Source organism: Canis lupus, chromosome 8, assembly GCF_048164855.1.
Source record: "Canis lupus baileyi chromosome 8, mCanLup2.hap1, whole genome shotgun sequence".
In the NCBI taxonomy this organism is placed as follows: domain Eukaryota; kingdom Metazoa; phylum Chordata; class Mammalia; order Carnivora; family Canidae; genus Canis; species Canis lupus.
This window is the reverse complement of record NC_132845.1, coordinates 9,619,910-9,631,972: the sequence shown is the minus strand read 5'-3', so window position 1 is coordinate 9,631,972 and position 12,063 is coordinate 9,619,910. Positions and strand designations below refer to the sequence as shown.

The 12,063-nt window shown below is 34.7% G+C and overlaps 1 pseudogene; it reads right to left on the bottom strand.

Moving 5' to 3' along the window:
• Window positions 1–10,779: 10,779 nt before the first annotated feature.
• LOC140637526 (high mobility group protein B1 pseudogene) lies at window positions 10,780–11,416 on the bottom strand (annotated as a pseudogene).
• Between the last annotated feature and the right edge of the window lie 647 nt (window positions 11,417–12,063).

The window sequence follows — 12,063 nt, the reverse complement described above, 5'->3', positions numbered from 1 at the left end:
ATTCCCCAGCACCCAACTGATTGCATCAAAACCACTATCCAGCTGACAGAGAAATCAGTGTTGCATGACTGGACCCCAAATAGAGGTAATTACGCAGCTACCAATTAAAGGTAATTGTGAAATACTTCAAATTGACTAAGCGTATTAAATTTCTAGTAAACAATTATGTTATATTCCTATAAAATCATCTAGAACCAATTTTAGTACTGCACTTACTTTCATACTTTTCCATGACAGCAGAATGTGAAAAGGAATTCATGATCTGCTTGTCATCGTATCCCCAATGCCTAGAAGGGTGATTAGCACATTTTAGGTGTTCCAATAGTATTTGAACAGATTTTGTGAATGAATAAATAATCTTAAATTAATAAACATTGTTGTCTGTGTATAAGTTGTTTTCCCCACATGTTCTAAGAGTCTCTAACTCTATATTAATACTGACTTCAGAGAAGCTCATTTTGTCAATAAGGATGATGTAGGAGCAAAACCAATTTATATCCAAGTGTAAAAAGCACATTATTTGACATTTTACTAGTTGAAAGCTTTGAAATTTATAATTTTAAGTCTTTCAATAATAATACTTTAGCCGTGGAAAAGTTACAAAGAGTTTTTGACAGGAAGTACCATACTGTAGACCCTTTACATCTTTGTGAATTATGAAAGGGAAGAAACCTTTGCTCAGAATTTAGGCAAGAAAATCTAATACTTTATGGCAGGTTAGTGGCATTGCCAGGATCATATATTAGTTCTTCCATGTCTTGTCTCAGATTCTTTCCTTCCTTATTTCAATATTGCTTCACTATAAATATTAAACTCAGTAACTTAGATCCCTGGCGATGCAGATACCCACTAATGAATTAATTATGTAGGTTCTAGTTTAGGAATAATGAACAATTATCAATTTACAAAGGTAATGTGTTATATTTGAAAACCATTAGAAATGTCTCCTTTCTTTTTCTGAAAATAATACCGTCATTTCTAAAACCTAAAGATTCTCCCCCCCCATGAATAGCAATTTACATGTTGAAATAATTTGCAATGTGTTACATTGCAGAAGACTTTTAAGGATAAATTAAATTAGTCTTTCAACAGAATTTCTGATTATAGGTACATGAACTCTGATAATATGTTGGATATCAAATAATTTGCTTCAATCTATATTCTTGCGGAGGCACTATTACTGAATTTATTCAAAGTCCTTTCTATAACAAAAGAGGTTTAGTCATGTATTGAGATTTAAAAAATTGTCTTTTTTTCAAAAGTTTATGTTCTAAAAGAAATAAGGTGAGTAAAAAAGAATGTGAAGGTCTTATACCTCACTAATTTAAAATAAAATGTACTTAAACATAACATTAAATACTTAAATATTAAAATGATGAACACTCAAACATTTAAAATAACAAACACTTAAACATTGAGGTATTAAATAATACCTTATTTGAGCAAGTTTACAAAAAGCAGACATATTTGAATATTTCTCAAAGCAACATTATTTAGAAAATCAATTTGGAAAGCCAATTTGGCAATACTTATAAAAAGTTTTATAATGTGTTCACAGACTGGACTCGGGTATCCATTTCTAGGAATAGATCCTGAAGAAAAGCCCTATAAGAAATAATTATATAGCAACATTTTTACCTAGTAATAGGAGAATATTTAAATAAAGCATGATCACTCATTTGTGCAATATTTTATAAAAGATATAAACTACAATAGACTATATGGTAGTATGGAATAAATAAAAATTAAGATGTAAAAATGCTATGGGTGCTCATCATAAGCATTACAATATACCCACACAGAGTTTCATTTTCAATGATTACTATGTACATTATTGGGAAATGTAGTGTTTAATGCTACCTTTGAAAAAAATTGCTAGATTGGCCAGCCTAGCTTGAAAGTTCAAATTTGGAAAAAAAAAAAAAAAAAGAAAGTTCAAATTTGTAACACTTTGAAAGAAAAACAGATAGTATTTGAAACTTGATTGAGTTCCACACAAGAAGGCAAAAGAAAAAACATTGATTATTGGTCAATTGCTCATGTAGATAGATAGATGGATGGATGGGTGGATGGATGATGATGGTAGATGATGATAGATGATGTTAGATGATGATAGATAGATGATAGATAGATAGATAGATGATAGATAGATAGATTCCTTTCTCTAGGCCAAGTCCTATGGAAACACAAAAACAGGTATGTTAAAGTTCTCAAAGAATTTAGATTCTAGGGGAAAGACAGAATTAATTAGATAATAATACAAAAACAATAAGGCCTATACTAAATGTTAATATGGGAATTTTTTGCTAATGTATTTACTTATTCATTAATTTATTCACAGATCTAGCTCTATAGTAGCGAGGCTGAAATTTAGATTCTGAGATCTTAGATGGGCAAATTAATTAATTTGGGATTATTGTTGAGCAAATTACTTAGATTTTTCTAAACTTTGGTCTCCTCATCTGATAAATGGGTTCAATAATATTACGTCCAATTTTAAGGTGAGAATTAAATAGAACATATGCAAAAGGCACCTGGCACAAAGATGCATATAACTGCCCTCAAAATACTAATTGTCTCCATCTTTTTCCCTGGATTGCCAGGTCATTTTGAAAAGGGATTAAAATTTCTGCAATAAAATACACATATTTATTCATGGATTCCTTTTTTTTATTTTAAGAACACTTGAATTTTAAGGATTCTAACAAATATTTTCTTCAGTAAAATACAGTATCTTTTTTTTTTTTCACTACGTAAAGGCTTTAACAAGTCTCCTGGGTCTTCTTAAATATCAAAACTTAACAGTTTTAAGAATTCAGTAAAATGAATCATAAATGAGCATATTAAACTTTCTTTGAAATACACCAAACATCTAGAGCTAATAGAAAATATTAAAGACAAAGGAGATTTTCAAAATACATGCTAAAGCCTCACTCAATTTGATACCGAAAAAGAGGATGGATGAAGAGAGTTAGCAAATAACCACTCTTTTGAACATTATGCCAATGAAATCAATATATTCATCCTTTAAAGGGAATTCTACTCTAGGACCTGGGCTGATTTCTAGCCCTGAGTATTATTAAGGAGCACTGCATTAACTTCCAATTCCAATAATGGATAAGCTTTAGTTGTCTCTTTATTGCACTGAAAGGAACAAATCCTTACTTTTCTCATTGGATGACTTCCAACAGAGTCAGAAGAGAAAGAGAGAAAGGGGAAAAGATGACATTAGCCGTATCACATACTCTAGAGGATTTTAATATTACCAGGGTATTATATTTCTTCTGAATGAAAGCACCCAAAGAGCGTGACATGTTATTTCTTCAAAGAAGCTTTTCCTTTTCCTTTCATTTGACATGACTGAGAAATTATAATTCCTCATAAGTGGATATGTATCCTGACCCAAATGTACATATAAATTAATATTTTCACAAAATGTACATATCTTATCTGTAATTTGTTTGGAATATTATATTTTTCACTGCAAAGCCCCTTGACAAGGACTGAATCGGTTGTCAGGTTAAATGCATAAGTAGTCAACAATACAATTCTAAGTTTTTCAACTTATATTTGCATTTTTATAACCAAAGAAAAAAACACTAGTAGGAGAAAAGGGCTCTTCCTGGTTCTCAGAGAAGCTAGGAGTCATTTGCTCTCATATACTTACGACGTCTCAATTATTCCTGCAAATAGAAGAGGTAAACTCATGCATAATTCAAAAGCATGAATAATAACAAATTGTATTATATTTGGCTTTGTGCTACATAATTTGGGGGCAGAGACTTTACCTTCCTGACATGTAAGCTGCAACTAGAATGATGAGTAGGACTTGGATGGGTTAAAGTGGTGGCACTTAGTACAACCTGGAAATGAAGTAGTTGAATACATCTTATATAAAGTCCAACAGCAATGCTTTCTATTATGTTGATAGCTAAATCAAATACATTTTATTCCTGCTTGCATGAAAAAAAAAATTATAACCCAGCTGACTTTTTTCAGTAAGATATAAATAACCTTGAATTAAGATTCAGAAAATTTCGATTTCAGTCTGGTTCTCTCATTATCTCCTAAGCTTTATTTTCTCATGCAACTAGCGTTATTTTTCTGGGCCTCAAGTATTTCATGTGCAAAATGATGGAATTGCATTAATTCATCTCTAGGGTCTTTTCTAGATTTTAAAATCTGGATATCTGGGGCAGCCTGGGTGGCTCAGCGGTTTAGCGCTGCTGTGAGTCCAGGGCGTGATCCTGGAGACCCCAGATCGAGTCCCACATCGGGCTCCCTGCATGGAGCCTGCTTCTTCCTCTTCCTATGTCTCTGCCTCTCTCTCTTTGTGTGTCTCTCATGAATAAATAAAAATCTTTAAAAAAAAATTGTACTAAAATCTGTATATCTGTGATTACTTCCAATACTGAAGCTGACTCTCTCAAGGAAGGAAAATGAGCCAGAGCACCAACTTGTTTCCATTAGACACACATTAAATGAGATGTTTCTATGGTTGCTGTCTTCCACCCCCAACTTCTCTCCTTCCCATCTTCCTTGCATCTGTCTACCCCACCACTCCGCCAAAACCACCTATTGAGGGCACCTATGACCCCCACGTTGACGATCCAATGATCAGTCTTTGTCCTTACCTTCCTATTCCTTTCAGAAGCATTTGACACAACGAATTATTACCTGCTTTCTTCACCTGGTTCCAGGAAGATCATTCTATCTTAAACTTCTTCCTACCTCAGTATGCTTGATCTTCTTTTTCTTGACCTTTAATGGTTGCAATGTTTCAAGCATTAGTTCTCAGATCTTAACCCTTCATCTACATTCACCACCTGAGTGATCTTCTCCAGTTGTTTGTCTTTAAATATACAGTAGTAACTTAGAATAGTCCCAAACTGCCCTTTTAACTATAATCTCAAAAATTCAACTGCCTACCTGATGTATTTATTTTGGTATTGAATAAGCACTTTAGACTTAACCTATGGAAAACCAGTATTTCAAATGCTGCCATCCACCTGCTTCCATATTTTCCTTCCTTCTAATCTTCTCACCTAAGTGAAAGACAGTCATTCTTCCAGTAGTTCAAAACAAAATTTAGGACCCATCTCCAACTCATCTCTTAAACAGAAACTCTATTTTATAATTAGAAAATCTTATTTCTTTAATATCATCTTTGCCCAGAATTTTATTAATTCTATTTATTGATTCATTACACACTCATCCAGGACTTTTTAAATTTTGTTTGTATTTTATTCAGGGTTTTTTTGTTTGTTTCTTATAGTGTAATAAGCTCATAAATTTATCATTCAATATAAAAACTGGCAGTGGATATTTTAGATGTGGTCCCCATCCTCCATCCCATCCTCTTGACACTCTTAAGCCAAAGTAACAACCATCCAGATCTGTTGTTCATCACTTCCTTTCTATAGTTTTATATATTTTTAAGCATATCAATATGTATTACTATATATTTCAATGATTTATTAACTCTGTAAAGACTCTTTTGGTATATGCAAGTTTATTTTTTATTTGATATTTATGTTGCTGAAATTTATCCAGATTGTTGCATGAGGCTGAAGTTAATTCATTCTGACAGCTGCATAATATTCCATTATGTGAATATCCCATAACTGATATATCTGCTCTCATATCAATAAACCCAGAGACTGCTTCTAGTTTTTGACCACTGCACTGTGAACAATGCATGTATGAACAATCCTGTACATGTGGAAATTTTCTCTCAGGTTGAGGGAGATGCTGTGATGCCTTACCTAGATTTTCAGGGATTCCTTGTACTGGTTGTGGCTAAAAGCTTAGGTCTGCAACCAGCCCTGGAGCATTGCTCCTGGGAACGAGGTACAGCATCAGCTGAGTTGCCTGGATTGTGCCTTTTCCCCAACCCCTTCCCCACCTGAGGCAGCAGGGAATCAATGAAAGTGTACAAAAGCCAGCTACCTTGCCTTCAGACAAGAAAGACTGCAGAGAGATCACCTCTAGTACATCTACCCTCAGCTCCCCCACTCTCCATATGCTGCATTCTGAGTCTCTCATAAGATTCTCCTTGGTTCACAGCCTTAACAAAGCATTGCTCAAGAGCCCCTATATCCTCCCTTCAAGGGAATTTGACCCAAAACAAACCTAGGGTTGTAGGGTGTAAAAAAGTACAATTATACAAGATGGTGTCTGCTTTTCAAAGGGAGTGTAGTAATTCACATTCCCACTAAAATACATAAGTTTATAGAAGGATCCATATCTCCACTGCCTAGTGTTGTCCGATTTTCAGAAAATTTTTCAGTCAAATAAATATAAAGTAGTAACTCATGGTAATTTTGATATATTTTTCATGATCACATTTTTTATAAAGTGCTGGCTCGTATCTTTTTCATGTATTTTTAATTAGTTCTTGAACCTCAATTCCACAAAGTTCTTTGTGTATTACTGATATTAATAATTTTTTAAGTTTATTTATTTATTTATTTATTTAGAGAGTGAGCAGTGGGGAGGGGCAGTGGGAGAGGGAGAGAGAGCATCTCCAGCAGGCTCTGACTGAGCACAGAGCCCCGATGCAGGACTCCATCCCAGGACCTCTGAGATCATATCCTGATTGGAAACCAAGAGTCAAAGGCTTAACAGACTGAGCCACCCAGGTGCCCCTGATATTAATAATTCATTTTTATTGGCAGGCATTGTATTTCCTAGTTTCAATTTGCCAGTTTTACTTCTTTAGTATTTTTAACCAAAAGAAAGAGAAAAATAGTTTTAACATTCTAAATGTAATTTTTTTTTCACAGCCACATATTTTTGTTTTGATTTTAAAAAGCTGTGCCTATCCCAAGGTCTAATTTTTGATATGTAGTATGTTTTTTTATTATTCACTTCTGGATGGTTTTAAATTCCCATTAGGATTTCTTTCTAAATTATGATTTATTTAAATATCAGTATATAATGATTTAATTTCTAATTATTCAGGAAAATTCTGTATATCTTTTGCTATATACTTTTTGATATATTTACTTATTTTTTTACTAACAACTTTTTAAAAGATTTTTTTATTTATTTAATTTTTAAAGTTGTACTTAAATTCAGTTAATCAACACATAATGTATTATTGCTTTCAGAGTTAGAGGTTTCAGAGTAAGACTGATTCATCAGTCTTATATAACACCCGGTGCTCATGACATCACTTGTCTTCCTTAATATCCATCACCCAGTTACCTCATCTCCCACCCCCTTCCCCTCCAGGAACCCTCAGTTTGTTTCCTATGATTAAGAGTCTCTTATGGTTTGTCTCCCTCTCGATTTCATCTTGTTTTGTTTTTCCCTCCATTCCTCTGTGTTCATATGTTTTGCTACTTAAATTACACATATGAGGGAGATCATATAATTGTCTTTCTCTGACTGACTTATTTTGCTTAGTATGACATCCTCAAGCTCTATCCACATCGTTGCAAATGGCAAGATTTCATTTTTCCTGATGGCTGAGTGGTAGTCCGTTGTATATATACCACATCTTCTTTATCCATTCATCTGTTGTGGGACATCTGGGCTCTTTCCACAGTTTGGCTATTGTGGGCATTGTTGCTATAAACATTGGGGTGCAGGTGCCCCTTCGGATCACTGCATTTGTATCTTTGAGGTAAATACCCAGTAGTGCAATTGTTAAGTCAAAGGTTAGCTCTATTTCCAACTTTTTGAGGAATCTCCATACTACGTTCCAGAGTGGCTGCATCAGTTTGCATTCCCACCAACAGAGTGGGAGTGTTCCCCTCCCTCTGCATCTTCACCAACATCTATCCTTTCCTGACTTGTTAATTTTAGCCATTCTGACTGATATGAGGTGGTATCTCATTGTAGTTTTGATTCGTATTTCCCTGATGCCGAATGATGTGGAGCATTTTCATGTGTCTGTTGGCCATCTGTGTGTCTTCTTTGGAGAAATGTCTTTCATGTCTTCTGCCCATTCTTGATTGGATTATTTGTTCTTTGGGTGTTGAGTTTGATAAGCTCTTTATAGGTTTCAGATACCAGCCCTTTATCTGATGTGTCATTTGCAAGTATCTTTTCTCATTCCTTAGGTTGCTTTTTGGTTTTGTCAATTGTTTGCTTTGCTGTGCAAAGCTTTTTATCTTGATGAAGTCCCAATTGTTCATTTTTGCCTTTGTTTCCCAGGTCTATGGAGACTGTTGCTGCTGAGGCAAAGAGGTTGCTGCTTGTGTTCTCTCTGCCTACTCCTGTTATACCTCCCCTATCTTCTTTTTTTTTTTTAATTTTTATTTATTTATGATAAGCACACAGTGAGAGAGAGAGAGACAGAGAGAGAGAGAGGGAGAGACATAGGCAGAGGGAGAAGCAGGCTCCATGCACCGGGAGCCCGACGTGGGATTCGATCCCGGGTCTCCAGGATCGCGCCCTGGGCCAAAGGCAGGCGCCAAACCGCTGTGCCACCCAGGGATCCCCTACCCTATTTTCTTAATAGCCATTCCCACCCCCTCACCACAAATCTTTCACTTTTAATTCCATTTTGGTGTCTGTTTCCTGGAAGGCCTAGATTAACAACAAACCATAGTCCTTGCTTAAGGCTGTTAAAATATAAAACAGAAGTCTAATTAGGATAAGTGTAAAATCTGCTGATTATCCACTTATTCAACAAGTATTCAGGAACCATTATGCATGCCTATGATTGTCTTAAGAATAAAACAGAAGAAAAAAATTTTAAAAAAAAGAATAAAACAGAAGTCTAATTGGGATAAGTGTAAAATCTGCTGATTATCCGCTTATTCAACAAGTATTCAGGAACCACTATGCACTCATATGATTGTCTTAAGAATTTCCCTGATGTTATAACTTTGAGACTGAATTAGAGCATTTCTATTTCCTGTTCATATACCTGCAGTTTGTTTTGGAATTCAGAGAAAATATCTCATATTTTTCCATTGTTTGGGCCATGATTATAAATATCAGAATGTTACTTTATATCTAATGAAATGGAAAAACTTTCATTTTAAATTATCAAGCTTTATTGACTAGTCAGGTGTGCCAGATAATAATAGGACATACTAAAAATAAATAAATACATACATACATACATACATACATACATACATACATAAAGAGAATCAAGTACCTAACAGCACAACTGAAGAGTAAAATGGTAAACATGTCAAAGCAGTGGATTACATTTCTGGAATGTTAGATTCTCCAAATAATTGGAATCTGAATAAAAACACAAATCACATACCAAACTATGATCAAGGGTTTAGAATAGATTCATTAAGATAAAGCTTACCTTCCTTTTATGCAATTGAAGTGTCCTGGAAAGTTTTACACAAATTGAATTTGTCTAATCAAATCATGTACTAATGCTTTTTATTAGGGGAAATTATGAATCTCTTTCCAAAGAATTGTCCAGAGTTTTATACTGGCTTTGTTTAAATCAAGGTGAATTCTCAAGGTGGCATATTTCAATTTACTACACATGACAAATAATTGGAAAGGAAATATCTAATAATTAAATATAAAAGCTATATCTTAGAGTCTGGACTCCTGCAAACTGCAGGGGGAAATGTCCCTAGTTCAACTCAATTTCAGTAAATTTGTAAAATAATCAGTTCTTTTAAATGAATACTTCACTCATTAAGCCATCTTGGCTCCTTTTCAAGTTACTTTTCCTTTCAAGTACCCAGGAAACCAAAGAAGAACAAATTTTCTTTCTATAGCATATATTAATAGTCCCTTCTTTCCCAAGAATATTTTTATTGCAAATATATATTCATACATGCAAAAATCAAGATACCCTGTCACCTTAGGTACCATTAATATGACACTTTAACTTATAAAAACCCTAAATTAAAGCTTGTCTAAAAAATATCCCCAAAAGAGTAAAAGATAATGAAGGGTGGTAATAATTAGCTAGTCGCTACAGAAGAAACATGATCCGCTCAGTAATAGCCACAACTCCTAAATGCCAGAATCTGTTATAAGGTAAAATCACCCCACACTTCCACCCCCAGAAGAAATTAACATGTTGAACTATCAAGTTCTGTTGAATAACTTGTTTTCTATGCAATTCATTCTTATTTTCATAACAGAAACTGAACATATTACTATGACAGTTAGATGTGTTCAGTCCATAAACACACCAATATGTTGATTTCATGAATAATTTTACATCCGGATAAAGATAGATGAAAACTTTATCCCCATTCAAAATTCAGGGGCACCAAATGGCAGCTAGCAGTGTCCAGATAGTGGTTTTGAAATTTCAGTTTTATTTTATTTATTCTTCTAATTTAAAAAATTGTATTTACTTAGAAGCATTCAGAATGTCAACAAAACAGCTGCAACTCTTTTTTTTTTTCTTTTTGCAATTACAGAGTGGAGTTCAGTTAACAGAACAACAATTATTTCATAGAAGCTGCATCAGAGAGAACTGAAGATGAAAAACTACCATCCCTATACATAACTAATTTGTGCTGTGCACCAACAAGAATCTGCTTTAAATTCCCATGCCAAGGTACAACCCCCATACTGTACCAGGCAAGGTTAGTGGCTATTGAAAATACCACCAGGACAGGGCCATCTAAAGACACATTCAGTAGTGTGTTAACTACAAAAAAAAAAAAGAAAAAAAAAGAAAAAAAAAACGAAAAAAGACATTGTACAGTTTAAAAACAAATCTTACACAGCCATACATTTCAATTTTTTTCTTTCTTTAAAAGGAGTGAGTTGCATACAGGGGAGTTAAATGCTTTATAGACAAGAAAAAAAAACTGCGATAGAACCAACTTATTCATCATCATCATCATCTTCTTCTTCATCTTCTTCCTCCTCCTCATACTCTTCATCTTCCTCATCTTCCTCCTCTTCCTTCTTTTTCTTACTCTATTCAGCCTTGACAACTACCTTTTTTGCCGCATCAGGCTTTCCTTTAGCTCAGTATGCAGCAATATCTTTTTCATATTTTTCCTTCAGCTTAGCAGCCTTCTTTTCCTAAGGCTGCTTGTCATCTGCAGCAGCGTTATATTCCACATCTCTCCCGGTTTCTTTGCAACGTCACCAATGGATAGGCTGGGATGCTCTCCTTTGATTTTGGGGTGATACTCAGAACAAAACAAGAAAAAGGCTGAGGGAGGCCTCTTGGGTGCATTGGGATCCTTAAACTTCTTTTTTTGTTTCCCCTTTAAGGGGGGTTATAAGTTTCCATTTCTCTTTCCTAACGGGCCTTGTCCACCTTACCCATGTCTTCAAATTCTCCTTTCTCCTTAGCAGACATGGTCTTCCACCTTTCTGAGCACTTCTTAGAAAATTCTGAGAAGTTGACTGAAGCATTTGGATGCTTCTTGTGCTCCTCTTGGCAAGTTTGCACGAAGAATGCATATGATGACATTTTGCCTCTCGGCTCCTTAGGATCTCCTTTGCCCATGTTTAATTATTTTCCTCATCGAGGCAGAGTCACCCAGTGCCCCTCTGGCTCTCACTTGCCCTGGCACTGTCTCTATGGAGCTCAACGTACTGCAATGGCTGTGTTTTATATAGGGTTTCCCAAATGACTCTTTTTGATTTTGCAATCAGATTGCTTCAAAGGGGGAACTATTTCACCAGAGTTAACTTAAGTATCTGTGAGCATGATCTTAATGGGTTATCTCTTAATGTTTACTGATTATTCAGTTAGCTTCCCCAGGATACTGTAGCCAAGGGGTTATACTAGCTTTCCCTTCAAAACCAGGGCTAATATGGTATGCAGAGCAGAACTACTTTGAATTTGAAGTCACTGTTAGCCTTTTTAGCATGAAATGTCACGTGCCACAGACTTTGAAGATATAGTAGCTGAATCCACATGCTTTCAGTTTTCAAACAAAATAAAAATGTGGAATTGTACAATATCACATTGCTTTTACCTAGGGCTGAAGTTCAGAAGGTATTACAAAGAAATAATAATTAACACAAACTATTTAACCAAAGTCAGCAGTATTCCTGATGGCAGAGACCTGAGTTTAACTTCATATATATTCCAGAAGTTGTTCTTCATAGTCCAGGCTTGACTACTGAAATTATATTAAGCATTGCTTT